We start from the raw sequence: 26,217 nt of genomic DNA, 5'->3' as shown, positions 1-26,217 counted from the left end.
AGCAAACAGTATAAAAGGCTGAGCCAGAGAGCAGGAAGGAAGCTCCACATAACTGCTGCTATGTTGTGATGTACCTGGATCACAAACAATAGTAAAGACACTTGGTAGAGGCACCCTGGTGGACTGTGTGTGATGCTTAATTTACAAAGAATGCTTACCAGCCAGAGTTTCCAGAAGCTGAATGCAGAGCCTGTCACTTACTACTTATGAATGATCCAAGGTATTGGGCATCCCTTTGAGATGCCACTTCCAGCATTCCCGTGGAACACAGGGAAGACAGCAGCTAAAAGGTTAAAAAATCCCACTAGTAAAAATGAGTGTATCCCTCCAACTATGTACTTGGCAGACACATTGACAAGGGAGACTGGAAAATCTCTGGTGGTATATTGCTGCTGTTATGGTGTATTGGGATTAATAACTTATAAACAACTAAGACAGATTTACACAAGAGACTGTAGCATGCCATCCACATGATTTTGCAGACTGCTCCTGCCTGCCCATCAAAGTGCATGTTTATCCCAGACACTATAACGTCTTTGCTCTGATCAATCACACACATACCAGAATAAAGAAAAGGAGTACTTGTGGCACCTTAGAGACGCTGAAGTGAGCTGTAGCTCACAAAAGCTTATGCTCAAATAAATTTGTTAGTCTCTAAGGTGCCACAAGTACTCCTTTTCTTTTTGCGGATACAGACTAACACGGCTGCTACTCTGAAACCTGACATATCAGAACATGTGTTTTACAGGAAAACAAGAGGGTTGTCTACATTTTCTCATTAAAAAACAAAACAGACTCCTGCAATTATGCAATTAGGGTTTGAAGTTCCTCAGTGCATGGGCACAAAGGAGCAAATGCACACTCAATTCTCCTATTGGATGACTTCTGTGTGGTTCATTTGGCCGGTGGCCTGAAAGCCCAGGTCTGATACAAATATAGCTTTCAATGTTTTTTAAAAACAAAATCTTCCTTGTCTGGGTATTTTTCAGTCTCTTCATGTGCAATCACAGGTGACATGTTGGATTCTAATTTTCCCCCTTGGAGTCCACTCAAAATTATTTTGTTGGTTAGGATCTCCAAGGGCAGTTTTAGGTCCTCTAGCCTTGTACAGTTACTTAAATGCCTTGCAAAGTATTTTCAGACTGGCAAAATCTTATTCCATAATGTTGTTGTGCTGTGGCACAAAAACATCATGTTGGGCTGTGATGAGAGAGTGACTTGACTTGATGATGCAACATCACGAGATTGCAACACGAGGCGTTTGTCTTAGGATCAGTTTGTTGCCCAAAAATGACAACTGTAAAGTTTCCCCAAGCATCATCTTTCCATCTCTACTCTGCACTAGGTAAGCAAAAATTAAAAAATTGTACAAAAAGCTTGGCTCTTTCATGTGATAGATACAGAAGTAGGCACCAGTTCTCAGCTTGGTTGGATCTGTCACTGACCTCTAGATGCTCCATTTTCTCATGAAGCAGTTCTGTGTTTGTCCTGAAGACCTAGTAAAATCTTGTTAATGGGTAAAGTGTTGCTGCTCACTGCCAAAGGAGAAGTCTCCTGGGATATTTTGAGATACACAATGAAATGGTTTCTTATTATTTCAGTTTCAAAAACTACAGCTTAAAACTGAAAATGATAGGAAATGTGTCTGTTATTTGTGTCAGAAATAGAAGTGCAGGGCTTTTATAAAACCAAAACAAAACAGGATTTGGGGTAGTTTATGCTGTCAATGGATTAATTTACAGCAGTGGAAAAATGTCAGAGGTTCTAGTAGAAGGGAGCCAGAACTCTTAGGGTGCGGAGAAGGAAGGTATAATCTACCCAAAAATATGTGCAAATCACACACAGAAGAGAGCTTTGCTTTGCTTTCTGAACAGGATTCTGAAATTAAATATAAACACTTAGGAAGATCCTACCTGATTTTCACAGTAATCCTCAACAAGGAAGCATCTCCCAGACTTGGTATGAAAATGACTATCATGTCTATTGAGCAAGTCCATAACCATGCAGTCATCTACCCAGTACTAAACTCCCAAACTCCTATTGGGATGAATCTGGGGTAAATCTTGTTTGGATTCTTCAAGTCCAATCTCTTCTTTGATTGTTTGAATCCTCGATCACATAGCTGGAGAAGATTTTTCATGGCATTGCACATGAATTTAGAAATATTCCTCCACCATGAGTGCTCACAGATGTTCCCCAAACCCACAACCTAGTAAGAACAACTTTAAAGTTTCAGGGGGCTGGTATGCTTTGCCATCATTCTCAGATGATCAATGGAAGAATAAGGGGACTTCAGCTTCAAGGGATGCTCTGCACAAAGTAGTTCCATCATGCCATGTTGCAAAGCTTACAGTGTCAATCAAGGTCTCCTACTGGGCTAATAAGGCCTTGGCTGTTATTTTGAGAACTGGCCTCCACCCACCAGCCAAACTGTATTGTTCACTGTGGATGTGTCGCTGCTCTGTCAAACTGAGTATGGAGCTAGTTTAAAGATAGAGGGGTTACCTGAAATTTGGAGGCAGAATGGGTGTGTATTTATGGGGCAGCAGGTAAGCAAGGGAGCACATCATCAAGAACTTCTCACTTATAGGGAGGAACAGAGTTCACATTTTCCTACTTCAGAAGCACAGAAGCCTCTTCAACTTCAGCAACATTACAGCTTATGGACATAGCCCCCTTATGGACACGCACTTGAGCAGGTCTATCATTCTGTCCAGCAGAGGGCAGTTGTGACATAGGCACATTACACAGTCAGATATTTTACAGCCAAAAGGTAGAAAATGATTGTTTCAAAGTCCAGAGCAGGCCTGGCTTTAGGCACCAGCAAAGCAAGCACATTCCCAGGGGTGGTACTCTACGAGCCCTCACCTGCACAAACTACTCTTCGTACTCCACAAATCACCATCTGGGGAGAACCCCTGGAAAATGTAGATCATTTTCCGTACCCTGGCAGCCACCTCTCCCAAACAGCCAGCATTGACACAGAAATCTAATACAGGATCCGCTGTGCCAGCCCATCCTCTGGAAGACTATTCATATGAGTTTTCAGTGATAGGGATGTGCAAACAGGCACCAAGATCTTGGTTTACAAGGAAGTTGTCATCCCCACGCTTCTCTATGGATGTAAGACCTGGGTAACCTACAAACGACATCTCAAATGGCTGGAGTAGTTCCAGCAGCGCAGCCTTGGGAGGATTATCAGGATCAGCTGGGAAGACTGATGCACTAACGTCAGTGTTCTCTCTGCAGCCAACATCAGCAAGATAGAAGCACAAGTCATGAAACATCACCTCTGCTGAGCTGGCCCCTGTGTACATATGCCTAACACTCACCTCCTGAAGCAAATACTCTCAGTTAAGTCAGGGAAGAAGGACTCCCGGAGGGCAGCGGAAGCGCTTCAGAGACATACTGAAAGTACATCTTAAAAAGGGAGGCATCAACCCAACAAACTGGGAGGAACAGAACACAGTGCTGAACAGAACGCAGTGACGCCATACCATACACCAAGCCACTACTCACTTTGAGGAGAACAGACATGCTCATGAGACAGAGAAGCGACAAAGGAGGAAAGAAGAGGCACAATACTCCAGCCAACAACCATGTCTCCTCAAAGATCACACCTGTCAATTCTGTGGGAAAATCTTCAGGGCACAAATTGAGCTCCTCAGCCACCTAAAAACTCACCATCCTTACATCAAGGGATAGCCGAAGAAGAAGAAGACTCCACCCAGATCAGCCATGTGATAGGCAGGAGCCCAGTACCTCTTTACATGCTGGGAGCACTGTTACATCCTGTCACATGGAGCTGAGCTCAGTGGCAGACTGGCTCTGACTGATGGTCAGAAAGTGGATCCAAGCTCTGCCAGACCAAGGAGGGGAGTGAGTGCGTTCCAGACTCAAGGACCGTTGTGCAGGAGGTCAGACTAGATGATCATAATGGTCCCTTCTGACCTAAATATCTATGAATCTATGAAACCACGCCGTCAGAATGTTCCACTGGCTTTTAAATGAGAACGAGAGGACTTGTAGCATGAGTGCCTCTGGTGGTGGCAGCCACACTGCACCACAGGGTGAGAGAGGCAATTTACTAATTAAGGGTCTGAATCTCATCTCCCATTTGAGTAAACAGGAGTCTACCCATTTACGTCAGTGGACATTGACTCAGGCCCTAAACATGCGTAGGTCAAGCAAGGGATAGCAAATAAGTCATGGAGAACCTCCCATGTACAAAGCAGAGTTATTTAGAGCCAAGCCTGCAGGGGAATGAGGATCATTACAAATGAGTGCGCATCTGACTGTAGATTTTCCTTATTTATTGGCTGTTATGTGCCTGAATCACAGCACACAGCTAAACTGCATGCTATAATTTCTGTCACTAGTAACACATATAGGCCATCCATCTCCAACATAAAAAATGCATGAAGTTGGGGACCTGTTTGCCTAAGCAGGAGTTTTGTTTGGTTTGTTTTTTCTCCCCTGAATTTACGTTGTTAGAAATTTCCTTCATTGATTTATTGCATCTGCTTTTGTTCTAGCACAACCCTGATTGTAGAATGCCCAGCTTCAGATGTAGCAGATTTTAAAGCCTTTTTGTTTCACATGGCTTTTGGTTTTATTTTTCAGAGAGAATAACATGGTCTAATGTTCAGATCAAAGAACAGGGAGACTAGAACTTCTTAGCTTTGATGCTTTTGACACTGTTTGCCATTGGGCAACTCAACATCTCTTCTTCAGTTTTCCCCACTGTAGCAATGGTTACATATTTGCCTGTTTATTTAACTGAACCACCAAGATCTACCACAAACTGGGTAACAATGTGATCTGATTGCCTTCACTCTCCTTACACCCATCCTCGCTATTATTACTCTCATTCTTCCTGTCATGTCAAAATAGATCGTAAGCATTTTGGGACAGAGACCACATCTTTCTATTTGTCTTGTAAAGCACCAAGCACACCCCTGGGCACTGTAAAAATAATAACAATGGGAAGATGTGAGACTTACTTAATATTTGCAGTGTTTCTAGGATAAAAACTGCTAATAATATTTTATGACTTTATCCACTTTTCAACTGTTGTGGCAACTTCGAATCTTTTAGCTTTTAGGGCCTAATCTTATTGAAGTCAATAGCAAAACTCCTAATAACATCAGTGAGAACAAGATCAGGCCCTTAGTGCCTTATCCTATAATCCTTACATGTGCAGGAAGGACTGTGTGTGCAGGAGAACTACCCCAAAATCTGGCTTTGTTTTATTGTAAAGCATCAAGGCTATTTTAGGATACATTCCATATAAAGAATCATTTTATTATAAATGTTTTAGCACCTAGATTTTAGTCCTTGCTTTGTGTTCTCCATTTAGTAAAAATGTTTTAGTAATAAAAAGTTGTTAGATTGTATGTGAGCAAGAAAGACTGAAGCTGTTATCCACTGGGGAGAATTTGTTTAGAAGAGAGGATGCAGCACAATATCATACCCATGTAATTTACAGATGTGCCAGATGCAAAATGATTTGCCAGATTTGTGCATTATTTTTCATTAGCAAATTTCAATGCAGGGCAGGTAGTTGCTTTACTCCCCAGAGAAAAAGGTTCAGGATTCATATTAAACAATTATCACAAGTGAACTGAATTTGGAGCAAGACAAAGAAATTAAAACAGGGTGTTTTCTTGAAGAAAGCCACTGCTGTTGTGGGATTATTTCTTCAAAATAAAAGGAGTACTTGTGGCACCTTAGAGACTAACCAATTTATTTGAGCATAAGCTTTCGTGAGCTACAGCTCACTTAGTCGGATGCATGCTGTGGAAAGTGTAGAAGGTCTTTTATACACACAAAGCATGAAAAAATACCTCCCCCCACCCCACTCTCCGCATTTTTTCATGCTTTGTGTGTATAAAAGACCTTCTACACTTTCCACAGTATGCATCCGACGAAGTGAGCTGTAGCTCATGAAAGCTTATGCTCAAATAAATTGGTTAGTCTCTAAGGTGCCACAAGTACTCCTTTTCTTTTTGCGAGTACAGACTAACATGGCTGTTACTCTGAATTCTTCAGAATAATGTTTGATCACCACCTTGTGTTTAAGAGTGTGAATTACAGCTCAGTGCATTTCATTATTGTTTGTACACTACTAAATGTTGCCAAGTATTTTACCTTTCTTTTTGGTCTGAAATTTCTCATATGTTCTCATATTTTCCCTGCAAAGTAATACTATTAATTCAAGCAAGCACTGTGGTCTAGTGGAGCCAAGAGACCTGGGCATCAATCCTGTTTCCGACACTGCCTCACTGTGCAATCTTGCGCAAATCACTACTCTTAGTCTCAGTTTCCACATCTGTAAAATGAGGGCAATGTTACTTCTCAGAGGCAACCAGCACACCTGCCTCTCCATCTGAAATCCCTATTGCCTTCAGAGCTTCAGGCCCCACTTTCTCTGGTGACAGCGCCACATTTTGACACTTGTTGAACTTCTCTGTACACGTTGCCATAATAAACACTGCCCCAGAATCTGCTCCATCCCTGCAACTCTGACACTGGCTCTCCCTTTATCCTTATCCCCAACCCTACTCCCTTCCCTGTCATCATTTCTATCCTCATGGACTCTCCCTCTGAACCTCACAATATTCCCCACCCTTCTCTTGTCACATCTCCCCTTCTCCTGATCTTTTTCCAGCTCTAGTGATTAAATCAAGAGCCTGAGAATCAAGACTCCTGCCCATTGGTCTCAAACATATTATAGAACAAAGTGTGGAGAGGCAAGCACCTCTTGGGGGTAAGGAATAGCTCAGTGGTTTGAGCATTGGCCTGCTAAATCCAGGGTTATGAGCTCAATCCTTGAGGAGGCTATTTAGGGATGTAGGCCAAAAATTGGGGATTGGTTCTGCTTTGAGCAGGGAGTTAAACTAGATGACCTCCTGAGGTCCCTTCCAACCCTGATATTCTATGATTCTTGTGATAGTTATGTAGATTTCCAGAAGGCTTTTGACAGTGTACATGGAGACAGTCTTTGGAAAATTATGGCATGCTACAGAATACCAGCAAAAATCATTAGAATCATCAAGGATCTGTATGATAATGCTGAATATGTAGTCAGAGATGGTGACACCATTAGGCAACGGTTTGCAGTGACAACTAGAGTAAGGCAAGGGTGTTTTATGTCCCCAGTATTGTTTTCACTGATCATTGTCTATGTCATGAGAAAAGTAACCAGAGCAACCAAGGAATTTTATGGACAAATGAGAAAGTGCAATTTGATTACCTCATTTTCGCTGATGACATTGTCCTGCTTAGTTCAACACATCCCTTAATGAAAGAAAAGACCCAGCTTTTAACAAATAAAGTAAAACAAGCTGGTTTATTCATAAACAAGGGAGAGACAAAATATCGGTGCAGCGTCGCCTCTGTAGTATAGCTGTGCTCTTAGTTTCAGACAGGTGAAATCTTTGACCCATTGTGAAAAGGCTTTCAGGATTATTTGCCTTCTTATGTGAGTGGCTGATGCAGGAGCTTTTTCTGATATGGTTTTGACAAACATGGTGTATCAGAAGTTCTTTCTGGCAGCGATGTGACTGAGATCAACCTATTCTGAACTCCAAACCTAATTAATGAATGATCATTTCATGAGCATAGCATTTTGCCTCCTTATTTCCAAAGAAAGCCCTTTGTCTGGTTTGATTCTATGTATTGTTATATGTGCCTCTGGCACATGTTACCTTATGCCATTAGGGATTCCATCAAATTACCAGCTCAAAGAGCTGTATGTGTTGTTAGGATGTTTTTGCATAATCATAAATTGGAACACCTCACATAAACCCAAAAGAACAAACAGTACCCACCAGCTTTAAATTTGCCCTCTAAAATTTGCACTAACATTTGCTTATATCAAAATAAAAAATATTACTAATTTTTAAAATTAGCATTTGAAATGAGGGCAGATTTTCACTTCTCAGTGTCCCTTTTAAAATTACATATGCGGGTCCCAGCCAGCCAAAATGAACTCTCCTCTAAGCCTGCGATTCCTCAGGTGAATGTAGATTGGCAGAAGTACCATCAATCAGTTAAAATAACATTAAAATTAGCGCGGGGGATGGGGGGAGCACAAAGAAGTAGAAACTCTTCAGATGTTTTATCTTCAAATGTAAAGTTCAGAGAGGGTACAATTGAGCAATGGTACAATTCAAACAACTCATTTGATACAGTGAAACTTCTAATCTGATCTCCTACTAGCCAGGATCTTTAATTGAAAGGAATGCATGCAGCACTTTGAAACGAATCAGTCCCTCCTCTTTATGTTCCCTTTAGGTGTTCCTGGCCAGAGATAGCTCTAACTCATTCATTTAAGGTTTTCTTTATTCTTATCCTCAGTTTCACACTCAATGCCATTTTGTCAGAATTAGGTACCATAAGAGAACAAAGGTAAAGAGAGACACATTTTAAAGTCAATCCAATGACTGAAGTATGTTGTATAATATGTGTTTTAATTCAAATACTTCCTTTAATCAGCTTCATAGCTCACTTCCCAACCCAAAATCTCCCTTCAGCTGCTAAACCTAACTGCTCACTTTTTCTTGCTGGAATCTTCTGGAGATGTAGGGGAAAGGAGATTGAACTGAAAAAGGGAGGGGAGGGAAGAAGCCATCATTGGGGTGGGGAGAAATAAAGAGTCTGGTAAAGATGGGGAGTGCGGTTCTTGGTCCATATGTGGTGGGCAGGTAGAAACCAGAATGGGGTTGTGAGTTAGGGGTGGGGAAGCCAGCATGGCAGGAAAAAGGTGGAAGGCGTGTTGGAGGCCAACATTATGTGTGCAGGCATAGGGTTTTCTTGGGCAGAGGGATGCTGGCTTGGCAGAGTTGTATGGGGAAGAGGAAGGCTGAAGTAGGGGTTTTGTGTTGGATAAGGAAAGGTTGTCTTGGAGGAAGCGTTGTGGTGAATTGTGGTCTGGAATGGAGTTGGGGGGCAGCTGGAGTGGGATAATGTGTATGGGAGATGGAAGGCTGGAGGGGGATTTGTGTTGGGGGAAGCCTGGTGTGGGGATGTTGGAGACTGTCATGGGGTTATGCAGGAGGTGGCTGTGTGCTGCAGATATACGTTGGTGTGGGAAGCAGATGAACGGGCATATGCGAGCGGGCGGTGGAGAGAAAAGGTTGTGTGCTGTGTGCTGTGTACACGTTAGGCTTGTGTGTTCATGTGCGCGGGTGAGCTGGTGTGGATTACAGAGTGGGGGAAGGCTGACGAGAGTGGGGTGGGAGAGGCTGGTGTTTGCTCTATGTCCATAGAGGGGAGGCCAGTGCAGCAGAGGGTTGCGCTGGCATGGGGAGCACAGGGGAAGACACAGCAACTATCTGGTTTCTTGACAGTAAAGGACGAGGAATATTGATGGGAATAGAAGACCTGTCTAGCGTAGCTCTTGGGGTGACTGGGGATGGGGGACACTCTGCTACTCATGTCCCTCTGTATCATGGGTTCTCAAACTGGGGGTCAGGACCCCTCAGGGAGTCGTGAGGCTATTACATGGGGGGCGGGTTGCGAGCTGTCAGCCTCCACCCCAAACCACGCTTCGCCTCCAGCATTTATAATAGTGTTAAATATAAAAAAGTGTTTTTAATTTATAAGGGGGGGTCACACTCAGAGGCTGGCTGTGTGAAAAGGGTCACCAGTACAAAAGTTTGAGAACCGCTACTCTGCATATTCCCTTTTCCCTGCATTGACAATGTCCACTTTGGAAGCCTCTATCTTGTCCTCTCATTGGCGGAGAGGGTTGTCACTCTGCCCTTATGCCTGCCTTTCCTGCATTCTGCTCTGGGCCAGAAGAGAGCATGGGACCAGTGAGTGGGTGTGGCCCTGCATGGACTGAGTGTGATTGGCCGGCAGTGGTTCCCAGTCAGCCACATTTGTGGATTGTTACAGTGCCCTACCCCAGCTGTTCCTCTCTCCACTACACAGTGAGTTCGGTTCCCGGGTGGCAGAGATGATGGCCTTGGTCATGGAGGGTCCACTGGACTTGTGGGGACAACGGGTCCCAGGGCTCCTGGTCTGGATCCGGAATGGTGACTGTGCCCTGAAAGCTGGGGGCCCTGGTTGCTGAACCTTCCCCCAGTCTGTGAAGAAGGTGCTAACTAGGTGTTCGCCCCTTCGCTTTTCAGGTTGCTGCGGGTGGTAGCAGGGCTGTCGGTGTTGGTTTGCTCCCAGCTCAGTGATACCCCCATCCATAGGCAACACAGCTCCTCCTGTTTGCCATAGCAAGTGCAGGCCCCTCCTGGATTGCCCAGGTCTGGCCACGCAGCCTCCTGAGATCCCTGCTGCTCTGGACTACCCGTGAGGGGGTACAGTGATCCATTGGCAGCTCCCGTAATGGGGCACTCACAGACCCCAGCCTGCTGCACAGGAATAACTGGTGGAGAGGTGATTTGGCCCCTATGTGGAACAGATCATCCCCCCTCCCCACAAGGTCACTTGTCTGTCCTTCCCTAGCTGAGGACCTGAATCTGTAGGACTGTCAATTGGGCCTCTTTCTTATTTGGAGAGTTGGGGTAGGAAGAAGTAGTGTCTTCTGACTACTTACACAGGGCAAGAAGCTGCTGGGTAAACAGAGCTGCTATTTTTCATACTCTGTAAAAATATGATTTAAATAAAAATCCCAGTTTGTCACAGGATCACGTACTGGGAATTGACCATCGTATGTATTCTGTTCAAAGCTAAGAGTACTAGCAAACCCCATGGAAACCTTATTTGTAATAGCTCCCTCAAAGCTCTCCAAAGAAAGCTTTATCCAGAGTGCAATCTAGAATCTCTCTGCTTTGAAATCAATGGGACTACTCATGCTAATAATGGAAATACATTCATGCATTTGAAGAACGGTGTACTTCGTTTTACTTCTGTGTGTGTGGGTGTGTGTCTGGGCGCGCGTACACATCTGACTGCACTCAAAGTCAGAACAATACTGTGGCACAGAAGCCCGAGATTGAGTACCAAAGAGTTGAACTTGTGAATCTTCAATATTTATAGGAGTTTTACTAATATGCTGATGGACTAGCACTAAAGAAGTAGCGCTAAAGAAAAAATTCTGATTTATTGACAGAATGATGCAAATAATATAATTTTTTTAATTTGTCAACATTTTATTGGAAATTTCTATGAAGAGGTATTGAAGCAAGGATTTGTTTTTAATTAAAAGCGACCTTTCTGGCTTTTTAGGCTGCAAAATCAGTAATAATGTCATCTAATGACAATGAAGGGAAAGCAGTGGACGTGTTGTTCCTTGACTTTAGCAAAGCTTTTGACACGGTCTCCCACAACATTCTTGACAGCAAGTTAAAGAAGTATGGGCTGGATGAATGGACTATAAGGTGGCTAGAAAGCTGGCTAGATTATCGGGCTCAACAGGTAGTGATCAATGGCTCCATGTCTAGTTGGCAGCCGGTATCAAGTGGAGTGCCCCAGGGGTCGGTCTTGGGGCCAGTTTTGTTCAATATCTTCATAAATGATCTGGAGGATGGTGTGGATTGCACCCTCAGCAAGTTTGCAGATGACACTAAACTGGGAGGAGTGGTAGATACGCTGGAGGGTAGGGATAGGATACAAAGGGACCTAGACAAATTGGAGGATTGGGCCAAAAGAAATCTGATGAGGTTCAACAAGGACAAGTGCAGAGTCCTGCACTTAGGACGTAAGAATCCAATGCACCGCTACAGACTAGGGACCGAATGGCTCGGCAGCAGTTCTGCAGAAAAGGACCTAGGGTTACAGTGGACGAGAAGTTGGATATGAGTCAACAGTGTGCCCTTGTTGCCAAGAAGGCCAATGGCATTTTGGGATGTAGAAGTAGGGGCATTGCCAGCAGATCAAGGGACGTGATCGTTCCCCTCTATTCGACATTGGTGAGGCCTCATCTGGAGTACTGTGTCCAGTTTTGGGCCCCACACTACAAGAAGGATGTGGAAAAATTGGAAAGCATCCAGCGGAGGGCAAAAAAAATGATTAGGGGACTGGAACACATGACTTATGAGGAGAGACTAAGGGAACTGGGGATGTTTAGTCTTCAGAAGAGAAGAATGAGGGGGGATTTGATAGCTGCTTTCAACTACCTGAAAGGGGGTTCCAAAGAGGATGGCTCTAGACTGTTCTCAGTGGTAGCAGATGACAGAACAAGGAGTAATGGTCTCAAGTTGCAGTGGGGGAGATTTAGGTTGGATATTAGAGAAAACTTTTTCATGAGGAGGGTGGTGAAACACTGGAATGCGTTACCTAGAGAGGTGGTGGAATCTCCTTCCCTAGAAGTTTTTAAGGTCAGGCTTGACAAAGCCCTGGCTGGGATGATTTAGTCGGGGATCGGTCCTGCTTTGAGCAGGGGGTTGGACTAGATGACCTCTTGAGGTCCCCTCCAACCCTGGTATTCTATGATTCTATGATGTCTTGTTCGATTGCAAGAATAGCAAGACCAGTCAATTGTTCCTGACTCGTAGAACGGAGATAGTTTTTAATGAGCTTTAGTTTTGAGAAACTCCATTCTCCTGATGCTACTGTTACAGGAATTGTCAGTAGAATACGAGTGGCAATGTACACATTAGAATATATGTCAACAAGTTTGCTGGTATGAATAAACTGTACAATGTCCATCACTGATTTTGCATGTGGCAACATTGATGACAATATACTCAATTCTTCGTACAGTTCAAGTCCATTTAAATCAAAAGTATCACTGTGCTTCAGGAAGCTCTCTAGGTTCTTGCACTTTGTCATTTACTGCTATTGTTTTCCTATTTCATTGAATTTAGTTATGTCATACAAAAATCCAAACTGTTCATGGTGTGCTCATAAGGTATTAAACCTTTCATCAACAGCAGATATTGTCTTATCCATCACAACATTAAAAAAATTCAACCTCAAATTTCTTTTCTGGCTCTTCTATGGGCTCATCTGCGCCTTCATATTCCGCTTGCCGTTTTTTCCTTGAAACTCGTATCACGTTCGGACATGGAAATTTTGGTTCTACACCAAGTGCCTGGGCAAGTTCCCTTGCTGTAACCTGTGCTTCTTTGAATCCATTTTCTCTGTATTTCACTAAAAAGTCTTGTGTGTTGTTTAGTAAAGTAAGTGTTGAATCAGGCTGCATCATTGGTCTCTGCATTATTTTGCTTACACTTGAGATTTTAACAAGAATGTCATACCAGATTACAACATATGGTAGAAACTTGAAGCTGGATATTTCAGAGGTCAATGATTAAGCTTCACTTTTAGCTTTTGGATCTCTGGCTTCTTCCGAAATAGCAACCAGTGCTTCGTAAACTTCCTCAGATTGATATCTCAACGTTTTTGCACTTTCTACTCTGCTTTCCCAGCATGTCTCAGATAGAGGCTTAACGATAATACCATTGACAAGTGCTTTGAATATTTGCCATCGTTGAGTGGAAGCTGAAAAGAGCACGTAAATGTGTTGCAGCAAACCAAAAAAAGAAATAGCTTCTACAGAAGACTTGGCCATATCACACAAAATCAAATTAAGGCTGTGCATGCACACGGACCAAAAAAAGGCTTGTGGATTTTCTGCCAGCAATCTAGCTTGCACGCCAGAAATGCATCCTCTCATATTGGCACCATTATCATAGCCTTGTCCTCTAATGTTCATTACAGACAATCCCATTCATTTTAGTTCATCAAGGAGAGCTTGAAGAAGTCCAAAACCTGTAGTGTCCTCTACGTCTAAAAATGTGATAAATGATTCCTTAACCATAATCTGTGCTGAATCACTAATGTCGACAAATCTCACTACTAACGACATCTGTTCTTGATGACTTATGTCCGGAGTGCAATCTAGAATTATGGCAAAATATTTTGCCAAAGTAACCAATGAAACAATTTTGTCTCTCACTTTATCACTCATTAGCATGATCAGTTCATTTTGAATTCTTGGTCCCAAATAGTGGTCATGTATTTCATTTTCAGTTACTCTTCAAAGATGTTCACTCATCACTGTGTCAAATTTTCCAAATTTGTACAAGGCCCAAAAAATTCCATTTTGGGGCTGGAATAATTTCTCAGTGCTTCCTCTAAAAGCAAGATTGTTTGTTTGTTGATAGATATTCAACAATAGATAATAGACGTTCAAGAACATGACACCAATGTTGCTTCTCTGACTCCAGCAATCTTTGATTTTGGGCATCAAGAGTTGTCTGATTTTTTAACTTTACACTCAGCTCACACCATTTGTGCATACTTTCAATGTGGTGGTGTGCCTTTTCATGTTGCGGTAATATGTGACTAAGATTTTTCCAATCATTAATACCCGTGGTGGCTATCTTAAAATTGCAACTATTGAAAAGCTTGCATGGGAAACAAAATATAGCATCTTTGCATTTAGTGTACACAAGCCACCGTCTGTTGACAATTTCGCCATTAGAAAGTATTTTTTAGTAATTGTTTTCTATGAATTTCCTACCTCTAATGTCTTTACGCTATTCAAGACCTTTTATTCTCCAAGGGCCTTTCTCAAGTATAATGGCACGGAATTCGTTGTTTAAAGATTGCAGCCATGCGTCAATGTCATCTATATCCCATGCTAGTACAGTTTCAACGGTTGTAATTTCTTGTTTTGTGTCTGCATCTGTTTCAAATGATTGTTCTGTGTGTTGTTGCGTTTCTTGAGCTTCGTCTGCATAAAAATTTTCTTCGGCAGTTACCTGATGATCTTGATCAACTTCGTTGTTTTCATGACGTACAAACTTAAGTATAGAACCCTTCCGTGCTTGTACAGTCTAATCCTATTTCATCTTTCCGTTTTCTTTTTTGTGACCCAGAAAGTTGTTTCCAATACAACATAACTTATAAGGGTGTTTTTAAAGAAATAACTGTTTAAATTATTGTCAAATTATCAGAAATATTTTTTAAAATAATTAATATAGGATGGTCGTGAGTCCGTGACCTTGAGCTAGTGTGAAGACACCTCACAAGGCGCTCCGCCCTGACTGAGACACTGAGATGGAAACCCATGTCATTTTTACAAAGCCACTTTTTAGTTTTAAATGTACAGTGGACATCAGTCTTAATGTTAGTTACAACTCTATATCCACCTTATACTGTAAACAGATCAGTGGCATTATCTAGTTTCATAAGCTGGGTTTCCAAGCAGTGGGAAAATAGAACCCTAGTTTTACTCCTCGGTAAAGCACAAAGTGACCAAAATGAAGTCAGCACGGAACCATCTCATCTAGATTAAGGCAGCACAGAAATGTGACAGGAGTCCTATTGTGCCTTGTTTTTGTTTGGAAAGACATTAGCAATAGCAGCACATTTGGGGCACGGCCAGAAGTACATGATCAATCACTGCCTCTAAAGTTCCATCAAAAACTGACATTTTCACAGCTCTAGCATAATCCGCTGCACAGATTCTGCACAAGGACATGTCCCTGGCCTTTTTAACTCAAATTAACCGTGTATTTACTTTATGAAAATTGGACAAAACATTGTGAAAACATAAGACATTAGCTGCCCAAATTCTGGGCTGGCAAAAGCTATATTGACTCACTGGAAAAAAAAGCAAGAGAATCTTGGTACAACCAGGGGCGGCGAGTTATATCTCCACGTGGTGCCTTGGCACCAGCAATATTCAGAGCCCAGGAGCCCAGCTCCACCAATATTTGGGGCCGGGTGTCTCCCCCAGCCCACCTGCCCCCCCACCCCTACCCCTCTTGCTGCCCCCACACACCTCCCCAGACCCCGAAGCAGAGCATCCTTGGCTGCCTATTCAGTCCCTGGCTGCCTCTTCCGAGCAGCTCCATGCTGCCTCCCTGCAGCAACTGCTGCCACAGGGTCCTATTCCCCACCCAGCTTGACTACCAGGGCAGACTGACTGAGTTTGTCCTTCCACCTCAGACCCTTCCCTTTTCCAGGGGGACCCTCCACCAGCACAGGGCCCCCCCCCCCACCTGCAGTCACCACCCCTGCCCCATGCTGGGCAAGGAGGCAGCCCCATCCCTCACCCCCAGTGAGGCTACAGTCAGGGGCAGCAGGAGGGGAGGAGGCGCATGCAGCACCCCCCCGGCACCCACCACGGGGCAGGCGAGGGAGATTCCTGGACCTGAGAGGGGCCCTAGGAGTACGTGCAGTGACAGTGGTGGGGGTGAGTGTGCTGCTGGGGGGTGAGAAAGGGGGCTCCTTCCCCGGAGCTCGCTGCTGCTGGCAGGGAAAGGGCTGGGGGGAGTCCTCCTCTCTGACCCCTGTCCCGGAGCAGCCTGTCTGCACCCCAAACTCATCCCCAGCCCTGCCCCACCCCAGAGCCCACACCCCCAGCCACAGGTTTCACCCCACACACACTCTCAACCCTCTACCCTAGCCCTGAGCCCCTCCAACACCCCAAACCCCTCATCTCCAGCCCCAGCCAGAGCCCTCATCCCCCTGCACTCCAACCCTCTTCCCCAGCCTAGGGCCTACACCCCAGACCTTCTCCCCCACCCAAACTCCCTCCCAGAGCCTTGGGCAGGTAAGGGAGGGGGTGGAGTTTGGGGGGGTGGAGTTTGGGCAGGGGCAATTTCTGGGCACCACCAAAAATTATACAAACCTGCCACCCCTGAGTACAACATATGGTCACTCTACACACTAGTAAGGAGATGAGCATATGGCAGTTGTTGGAGGGCGCTATTTAGCAGTAACAGGGCTATAGGAAAGCCAGTCAACATTTTTTGTTTCTCTGATGAAAACTGGCCCACTCCCTGCCCCAAACCAAACTTGTCACAAATAATTGTCAACAATGTAATTTTCTGTTTTTGGGTAAGATATTGAGTTTTTTTGGCAAACAAAGTTGTTAAATGACAATCTAAATGGCAACACAGTACTGCTTTCATGCTTGGCTCACCCCCCAGCCTGCTGGTTCAACAGCTGCAATAGAGGAGGAGATAGGTAGAAAACTGCAGGACCCCAAAATCCACCTCTTGGGGTGCAGAGTGGCAACAGCAGCAGAAAACCCTCAGGTCCGATCACACACCAATGGGCACCATCGCCAGCCCAACGGACCATGGTGAAGTTAGCACAGCATCTGTTCTCAGGGATGGGGCACACACGGAGCCACAGCAGCTCATCCTGCCCTGCGCAGCTCCCCCCCCAGATGAGATGGATCACTGTCAGCCGGGGGGAGAGACGTGATCCCCAGCTAGGGTGACCAGATGTCCTGATTTTATAGGGCCAGTCCTGATATTTGGGGTTTTGTCTTATATAGGCACCAATTACCCCCACCTAGGGTGACCAGACAGCAAGTGTGAAAACTCAGGACAGAGGGTGGGGGATAATAGGAGCCTATAAAAGAAAAAGACCCAAAAATTGAGACTGTCCCTATAAAAGTGGGACATCTGGTCACCCTACACCCCTGATTTTTCAGAGATGCTATCTGGTCACCCTCTCCCCAGCCCAGCCAGCTGTGTGTGATAATTTCAATCCTGGCTGGCTACCTAGGAAGTGAGTTACTTTCACTTTCATTCCTCAGCACACAGCCAGTCACACCCCCACAACCCCACCCCCCCACACCTTCCCCTAGCACCTCACCCAACCCAGCCCTGCCGGGGGGGCAGGGGGGATAGAGGAGGTGCTCTGTGGGGTGGGGAGAAGAATGGACGTTATGGGGGGGCAACAAAGGATACTGCCAGAGCCGCCCAGCCTGCCTCACCTCATGCCGGGGGAGAGAGTCACACTCACAGGTGAAAAGAAAAGGAGTACTTGTGGCACCTTAGAGACTAACCAATTTATTTGAGTATAAGCTTTCGTGAGCTACAGCTAAGCAGCTGTAGCTCACGAAAGCTTATGCTCAAATAAATTGGTGAGCTGTAGCTCACGAAAGCTTATGCTCAAATAAATTGGTTAGTCTCTAAGGTGCCACAAGTACTCCTTTTCTTTTTGCGAATACAGACTAACACGGCTGTTACTCTGAAACTCACAGGTGAGTTCCTTCCTTCACCCCTACCCCCTCCGCTTCCCAGAGATCCCAGCAGCCAATCCCCTCCCTCAGACTGTGCTGCATTTGGCTCTCTCTACGACCCAGCAGCCCTGCTCTTACATGCTCCATCTGCTTCCCGTCTGTCTGGACTCCCGGCAGAGTGGTGCCCTACGCGGCTGCCTATTCTGCCTACGGCTAAGGACGGCCCTGTCCTTAGTCCTCAAGCCAAGGTTCTATTGCACAGTGGGGCCTTTTGCAGGTGGTGGAGAGAGAAGTGAACACAGGGGCTAAATGGGAAACTCCAAACAGGAAGAGCTGGAACTGAATCAAAAGGGCAGAAAGAGGTCTGAGGATGAGCTGTGCACAAAAACTTGTTGGATAGGAGGGAGGGAACCAAGAAACACATGAGAATAGCTTTGCTTTATTATGGAGGCGCTAAAGATTACATATGGAATTTTGCTGGTTTAAAATTCTTTTGCTCTCTCACTATAAAATAACTGGCCATAATACTGCAATTGGTACAGGCCTGGCTAAATTCTGTTTACATGGAGCTAGGGCCTAATCCCGCAAACATTTAAGCATGTGCATAACTTGTCATGTTAGTAGTCCTGCTGAATTCAAGGAGATTGGTTGCACTGATGGGGGAGTGGCACAGTCTGTGAAAGAAAGCATAGAGTCAAGTACAGTAAAATCTTAAATCAAACTGTACCACAAAATGAGTATAGCAGTAGGAATATATGTCTGACCACCTGACCAGGTTGGTGACAGTGAGTGTGAAATGCTCGGGGAAATTAGCGAAGCTACAAAAACAGAAAACCCAATAATAATGGGGGATTTCAACTATCTCTATGTTGACTGGGAACATATCACCTCAGGATGGGATGCAGAGAAAAAATTTCTAGACACCACTAATGACTGCGTCTTGGAGCAGCTTGGAACCCACAAGAGAAGAGGCAATTCTTGATTTAGTCCTAAGTGGCGCACAGGATCTGGTCCAAGAGGTTAATATAGCTGAACTACTCAGTAATAGTGACTACAATGTAATTAAATTTAACTGGGGGGAAGAATACCAAAGAAAGCCACCACAGTAGCATTTAACTTCAAAAAGAAGAACTATACAGAAAGGAGCAGGCTAATTCAATGGAAATTAAAAGGAACAATTACAAGTGTGAAATGCCTGCAGGCTTCATGGAAACTTTTTAAAACACAATAATAGAGGTTCAAAAACTATATGTATACCCCAGATAATAATAATAATAATTTTAAAAAAGCAAGAGGCCAAAAAATGCTACCATGGCTAAACAACAGAGTAAAAGAGGCAGTTAGAGACAAAAAGGCATCCTTTAAAAAGTGGAAATCAAATCCTACTCAGGAAAATAGAAAGGAATATATATATAGACTCTGGGAAGTCAAGTGCAAAGGTATAATTAGGCAAGCCAAAAAAGAATTTGAAGAGCAACTAGCAAAGGACACAAACTAACAGCAAAATTATTTTTTTAAACCTACTTCTTCAGATGCTGTGCACAAAAATGTGTTGTATAGGAGGGAGGGAACCAAGGAGGGAGGAAACCAAGATGCATCTGTAGAAGTGGGTTTTTTACCCATGAAAGCTTATGCCCACAGAAATCAGTTAGTCTTTAAGGTGCCACCAGACTCCTTGATGTTTTTGTGGATACAGACTTGTGGAACTCATTGCTAGGGGATGTTGTGAAGGCCAAAAGTATAACTGGGTTCAAAAAAGAATTAGATAAATTAATGGAGGATATGTCCATCAGTGGCTATTAGCCAACATGGTCAGGGATGCAACCCGATGGTCTGGGTGTCTCTAAACCTCTGACTGCCAGGAGCTGGGACTGGACAACAGGGGTGGATTACTGAATAAATTGCCTTGTTCTGTTCATTCCCTCTGAAGCATCTGGCACCAGCCATTGTTGGAAGACAGGATACTGGGCTAGATGGACCATAGGTCTGCTCGAGTATGGCCATTCTTATGTTCTTATAAAGAGACTAATAGTGTGAATAAAGTTAATTATATGGTTAAGTATTCAAGGATCTGTCCCTTAGCTTGTACCATTGTGACCTTTCAATCTAATCTTCAATGACAGAGTTCAATTTTTAGATTTATAATCGACTAGGTTATTTGGTTTCTAATTGTTTTATCACTTTGTTGCCTTGTTTATTTTAATCTTATTTGCTCATAAAACTACATGCTAAAATGGTGAAATGATGCTGTTCAGGTGAAACAAATTACACGGCTGGGTTTGCTTTGTGTAGTTGCACTTTCTGTATGAAATGCTTGCCAGGTGAACATAAAATGTCAGTTTGTGATTTGTGGAAATATTTTTTTCAAAGCTTGGGATGCAAAAGAAGTTTTTATTTTTGGGTAAATTTGTCTGCCTGTGGATGCTAATCTCTGAAGTTTGTGCTCATAAAATATTTATTTAAGTAAACTGCTTTTAGATAATTAATTCCTTAGGGCAAAGACGGAGGTTCATAGATTCATAGATTCTAAGGTCAGAAGGGACCATTATTATGTTTTTTATGCCAAAACATCTCATTGGTGTTTTATGTCAGAGCATCTCATTAGTACTTAACTAATTATTAAAATTAATAATTAGTGATGATCACAAATAGGAGATCTCAGCTATATTTGTGAAAATTGCCTCCTTGTGGTAAATAATGAATATTGCATCACACTGTTATACCCCAATCTCTTTTCATTAGCAATGATAATGTATGCATTATATATAATACATAGATATAATATGTCTATTTAAGTATAGTGAGAGTGATTTTAAAATTGTTTGTTTCAAAATAATGTTTGTTTTCCATTAATTATTTGTATAAAGCAAAACCTTTTTGAAGTGTGAGCATTTTCATCAGTGTCCTTCTAGTTGTATTAATATGATCAACACAGGAGGAATTACAGCCATAAGTCTTGTCTGTTCATTGAGTTATTGATTAACTCTTCCTGATTAACACCATATATGGAGACACTTAGATATAAAAGTGAGTACCTTAAACCACATGGGTTAAGCTAATTGGGGATAAGAAAAGGAGTACTTGTGGCACCTTAGAGACTAACAAATTTATTTGAGAATAAGCTTTCGTGAGCTACAGCTCACTTCATCGGATGTGTCATAATTAGGGATAGTTCATCAGGAATAACTCCATGTGTATACAAATCCATAATTGCTAAACTTCAGGTTTCTAATTTCTGTTCAGATGTCTGTAGCTTGCAAACAAAAGTGGTGATCTTTGAAACTACTGGGTAAAAGGTTTTCAAAACCTTGTCTTCTTGCAGAGGTCTGACTGTGTTGACAAGATGACTTGCTGATTTTTTTTTTTTTTTTTAGCAAAAGCTCCATTTTTCTAGGGAAAAAAAGAGTTTGACTTGATGTTATTTTCACAGGTTTAGTCACAGTCAGTGAAATTTATTACTAACTATCCAAATGCTAAATTCTAGATGCTACATGGGATTATCTATCAGAAATAGCAGAAAAATATGACTATTAAAACTAAACATTGTAATTTAATTTCCTTATTGTTCTTTCTTTTCTTTTTTTTTTACAGGCTGTGACAACTACCAATGATGGTGGCAGTATTTTAAAGCTGCTGGAAGTGGAACATTCAGCGCCTACATGGTTGTGTGAATTGGCAGAATTACAAGATAAGGAGTCTGGAGATGGAACAATGTAACTGGTACATATAGCATGAATGAGTTTGAATATGTAATAAGGGAATAATTTATGCTGCCTTCGCCAAGCCAAAATAAAAGTAGGAGCCATAGAAATTGCCATACAGGATCGGACCCAGTGCTCACCCAGTCCAGTATCTTGTCTCCAACAATGGCCAGCACCAGCCTTTATAAAAGTTCTCACAGTTATCCCATTTGGGGAAGGCGCTTACGCACACCTGCTGATAGATAGCTGTAAATGTGATTTTTATGCATGGAACTAACTAAAGACAATAGTTACTCACAGTGGTAGAGATTTTACTCAAATGAATTTCTGTCATATTCAAGACAGACAGAGCCTAACCAGTTCCTAATTCTCCCTTTCAAAAAGATGAAATAATCCAGCATTAGGCTGTACCTAATCATAGAGAACTCTCTGATAGCAAGCTAGCCTTTCTTTAACTAGAAAAAACAGGGAGATCATTTTTAAAATAAAATGATTCTCTGACTAATCTGGAAGGTGAATGACACCACTTGTGTATGCATTGTGACAAAGTTCCTCCTCTATCTTGGTGGGTCTTGTGCTTATTGGCGGATTTGCTCACCTTGGAGCTTCATGGCAGCCCTCAGTTTGGCCATTTTCTTGAACCCACAGTCCAAGTCAACTTCTCCTGTGTCTGACCAGGAGTTGGGAGGTTTGGGGGGAACCCGGGCACACCCTCTACTCCGGATTCCAGCCCAGGGCCCTGTGGAATGCAGCTGTCTAGAGTGCCTCCTGGAAAGCTGTGCGACAGCTACAACCCCCTGGGCTACTTCCCCATGGCCTCCTCCCAACACCTTCTTTATCCTCACCATAGGACCTTCCTCCTGGTGGCTGATAATGCTAGTATTCAGTCCTCCAACAGTCCGCGTTCTCACTCTCAGCTCCTAGTGCCTCTTGCTCCAAGCTCCTCACACGTGCACCACAAACTGAAGTGAGCTCCTTTTTAAACCCAGGTGCCCTGATTAACCTGCCTTAATTGATTCTAGCAGCTTCTTGATTGGCTGCAGGTGTTCTTATCAGCCTGTCTGTCTTAATTGTCTTCCTGATTGTTCTGGAACCTTCCCTGTTACCTTACCCAAGGAAAAGGGACCTATTTAACCTGGGGCTAATATATCTGCCTTCTATCACCCTCCTGTAGCCATCTGGCCTGACCCTGTCACAGCACTGAGAATGTTAGTGGTAGCCACAGCACTTTGTACCTGTGTTTGTAAATAGAGAGGTGAGCACTAACCTAAACCATACTTTCACGTTTTGAATAGGGCATCTTTGTCTCTCATAGTATTTCCCTTTATTCTCAATTAAGCATATTTCCCTCTGTACTCTTCTCAAGCTCCCATCTCTCCTTGTTTTTCCCCTTCCTCTGCATAGGAGAAGAAGTCTAATTTTGTGTTTAAGGTGCAGAATGAGGAGTTCAGAAGATCTGGAATCTGTTCCCAGCTTTGCTGTAGACTGACTGACTAGCCCTAGGCAAGACTTTTAGCCTCTGTGCACAAGGGTAAAACAAGAATAGCCTCAAGATACCTTTGTGAGATGGAAAAAACTTATTAATATTGGAGTTGCTCAGATATTATGGGATGAGTGTCACAAATGTGCATAAGGAGACAAATTTAATTAAGGGTCACGTTCTTTGGTGTTTTGAAAGTGCCAATAACCTTGATATCTAAGCACTGGTTTCTCTCCATGACTTGTTCTTATCTGAATAATCTTAGCTACAGCTGTACATCCTTACCCTCTTCTAAAAGATATGCTATCTCTGCCCAAAACATCTCTGCTTAAATGTGTGCATGCAGGCCATGTATACTTTTCTAGATATGTTTGTTTCAATTCTAAGAGTTCTTCAGAATGTAATAAAAAACCTGGGTTACACTAACAGCAACCACTGCTAACACTTTGATAGAGTCCATGTGTAGTACAATTAATACATCCCTACTTTTCTCACAATCACTGCATACTAGTTTACTAACTTGTATAAGAAAGTAAGATACTTGTCTCTTAAAATTGTGGATATCAGACTTATCCAAACAAATTATTTTGATCTCCAGTAAAGTATGGCAGACCTCCTTCTTTAGAACATTCCAAGTGAAGATACTAACCTGCCCATTTACATCTTCAAAATGTTGTACAAATATTAATTAATGTACTCCACTCCATTAGAATTCAATTTCTTAGCTTTACCATGCCGAGGTCTGCCAAATGTAGTTGTCAGTTCTTGGTGTGGATGCTGAGTCAGCTACAGTCTGAGTCTTAAAAACATTAATATTTGGAACGTGTTTTTTATCTTAAAATGTCCAGTGAACCATAGCATTCAGCTTTCCATATGTTTTCCCCAAAGGTAACCCATGTTACCCAATCCAGGAGCCCTCTTTTATCTTGTGATTCTGATTACACCTAACACTCTGTGCAAGTGAATGAAGGTGTCAGTTCTCTTTTTCCTTATCTGTATTGCACCACACAAGAATATTGGGGTACCCCATTTTCATAGGTTGTTTGTAGTTCCTTTTTTTCTTGTTAGCATCTACACACAACATGTACTCTGCGGTTAGGACACATGTTGGAAGAGATGTTATAACAAGTATCTCGTGATCTTAAACAGTACTTTGTGGTCAGTTTTTTGCATCACCTGTTGACACATCTTTCTCATGATCTTGTAGCATAGGGTCACTCTTTGCTCACTTATTTATGTCAAGCATTTCTTAAGCTTGTGACCTAGTACATCTTACAGGCCTCAGCCTGTAGGCCTTGCATTTCAGCCCTGCTTTACTTATATACCTAATGCATATTTATCACTCCTAAATACTTATCAGTCTCATACTTGTATGATCCCACAACTTAAATATATTTAGCATACTACAATTATATACGACGTAGCATATGAGTTAATCATAACATCTCACAACGCACAATAAATGAATGATAAAATGAACAAATTGACTATAAAGCATATTCTCCCAGTTTGATAGCGAACCATTGATAACTACTCTTTGAGTATGGTCTCTCAACCAGTTGTTCACCCACCTTATAGTAATTTCATCAAGACCACATTTCCCCAGTTTACTTTTGAGAATGTAATGTAGGACTCTGTCAAAACACTTACTAAAACCAAGAGATATCACATCTACTGCTTCCCCCCATCCACTAGGCCAGTAACCCTCTCAAAGAAGGAAATTATGTTAGTTTGCCATGATTTGTTCTTGAAAAATCCATGCTGGCTATTCCTTATGATCCTGTTATCCTCCAGGTTCTTACAAATTGGTTGTTTAATAGTTAGTTCTAGTATCTTTCCAGGTATCAAAATTAGGCTGACTGGCCTATGATTGCCCAGGTCCTCTTTGTTCCCCCTTTTAAAGATAGGTAATATATTTGCTCTTTTCTAGTCTTCTGGAACCACATCTGTCCTCCAGAAGTTCTCAAAGATAATTGCCAATGGTTCTGAGATTGCTTCAGCTAATTCCTTAAGTATCCTAGGATGAATTTATTTCCCTATTTTGGCTTGCATAAATTCCTCCTTGTTGTTAATATTACTTGTGTTGAGTATCTAGTCACCATTAACCTTTTTAGTGAAGACTGAAGCAAAATAGATATTAAACACCTCATCTTTCTTGATGTCATCTATTATTAGCTCTCCTTCCCCTCAAAGTAGAGGACTTACACTTTCCTTCATCTTTGTCTTGCTCCTAATGCATTTAAAGAACTTCTTCTTATAGTCTTTTATGTCGCTTGCTAGGCATAATTCATTATTTGCCTTAGCCTTTCTGATTTTGTCCCTACATACTCATGCTAGTCTTTTGTACTCCTGTTTAGCAATTTGTCCATGTTTCCACTTTTTGTGCTATTCTTTGTACTCCTCATTTTCAATTTGTCCATGTTTCCTTTTTGATTTTCAGGTAATTAAAGAGCTCCTGATGGAACCATATTGGCCTCTTACTGTTCTTCCTATCTTTCCTTCGCATCAGGATAATTTGCAGTTGTGCCTTTAATATTGTCTCCTGAAGAAATCGCCAGCTCTCCTGAACTCCTTTTTCCCTCAGATTTTCTTCAACAAGAACTTCAAGCTCCTGCTTTGTAAGAATGAAGCTGCATTATCTTGTATCACCACTAACCTGTATTTATGTATAAACTTCTACATGGTCAATGGCACATAGAATGGATAGTATTCCCACCAGCAAAGAGAAAATGGGAAATAATGAGACTTTTTCTCCCTGTTGCTATTTGTAATAATTTTCTTCTTTGTGTCTAGACAGCATAATTTTTCTTTCCTTTCCATTTCCCCCTACTCAGGACACATGGAACTTTAAAAGTGATTAACCAAAACACATGTTTTGAGTGCTAGCTAGTTTACTTTATAACAAATCATTTACCACTGCTAGATAATCTAAGAATCTTTTTTCCTTTCCCATTTCTTGCCTGGATGTTTCCCTACACCATTAACACTTGTCTAACACTTTTGATCACCCATTCTTTCTCATGAACGTGTGCTGGCCTCTTTGCCTGTTTTGTCACTGTACAGTCACCGGTCCCTGCACAGCGTGAGCTTCCTTGCAATAAAATGGAATTTGTGTGTTCATAGCCCACAGATATAAATAT

General features: G+C 42.6%; 1 protein-coding gene across 2 annotated transcripts in view; it reads left to right on the top strand.

Moving 5' to 3' along the window:
- The window catches only part of C9H8orf48 (chromosome 9 C8orf48 homolog), a 230,685-nt gene extending 204,917 nt beyond the window's left edge, over window positions 1-25,768 (top strand). The window contains exons 10-11 of one of the 2 annotated variants that reach the window (XR_012160954.1): window positions 21,488-21,616; window positions 25,518-25,768. The gene's annotated coding sequence lies outside the window, so the exon portion shown is untranslated. The remainder of the gene's footprint in view (window positions 1-21,487; window positions 21,617-25,517) is intronic. The other variant, XR_012160955.1, reaches the window with a different exon arrangement.
- The last annotated feature ends 449 nt before the right edge of the window (window positions 25,769-26,217 follow it).

This window comes from Lepidochelys kempii, chromosome 9, assembly GCF_965140265.1.
Source record: "Lepidochelys kempii isolate rLepKem1 chromosome 9, rLepKem1.hap2, whole genome shotgun sequence".
NCBI lineage: Eukaryota > Metazoa > Chordata > Testudines > Cheloniidae > Lepidochelys > Lepidochelys kempii.
This window is presented reverse-complemented; position numbering and strand designations above follow the sequence as displayed.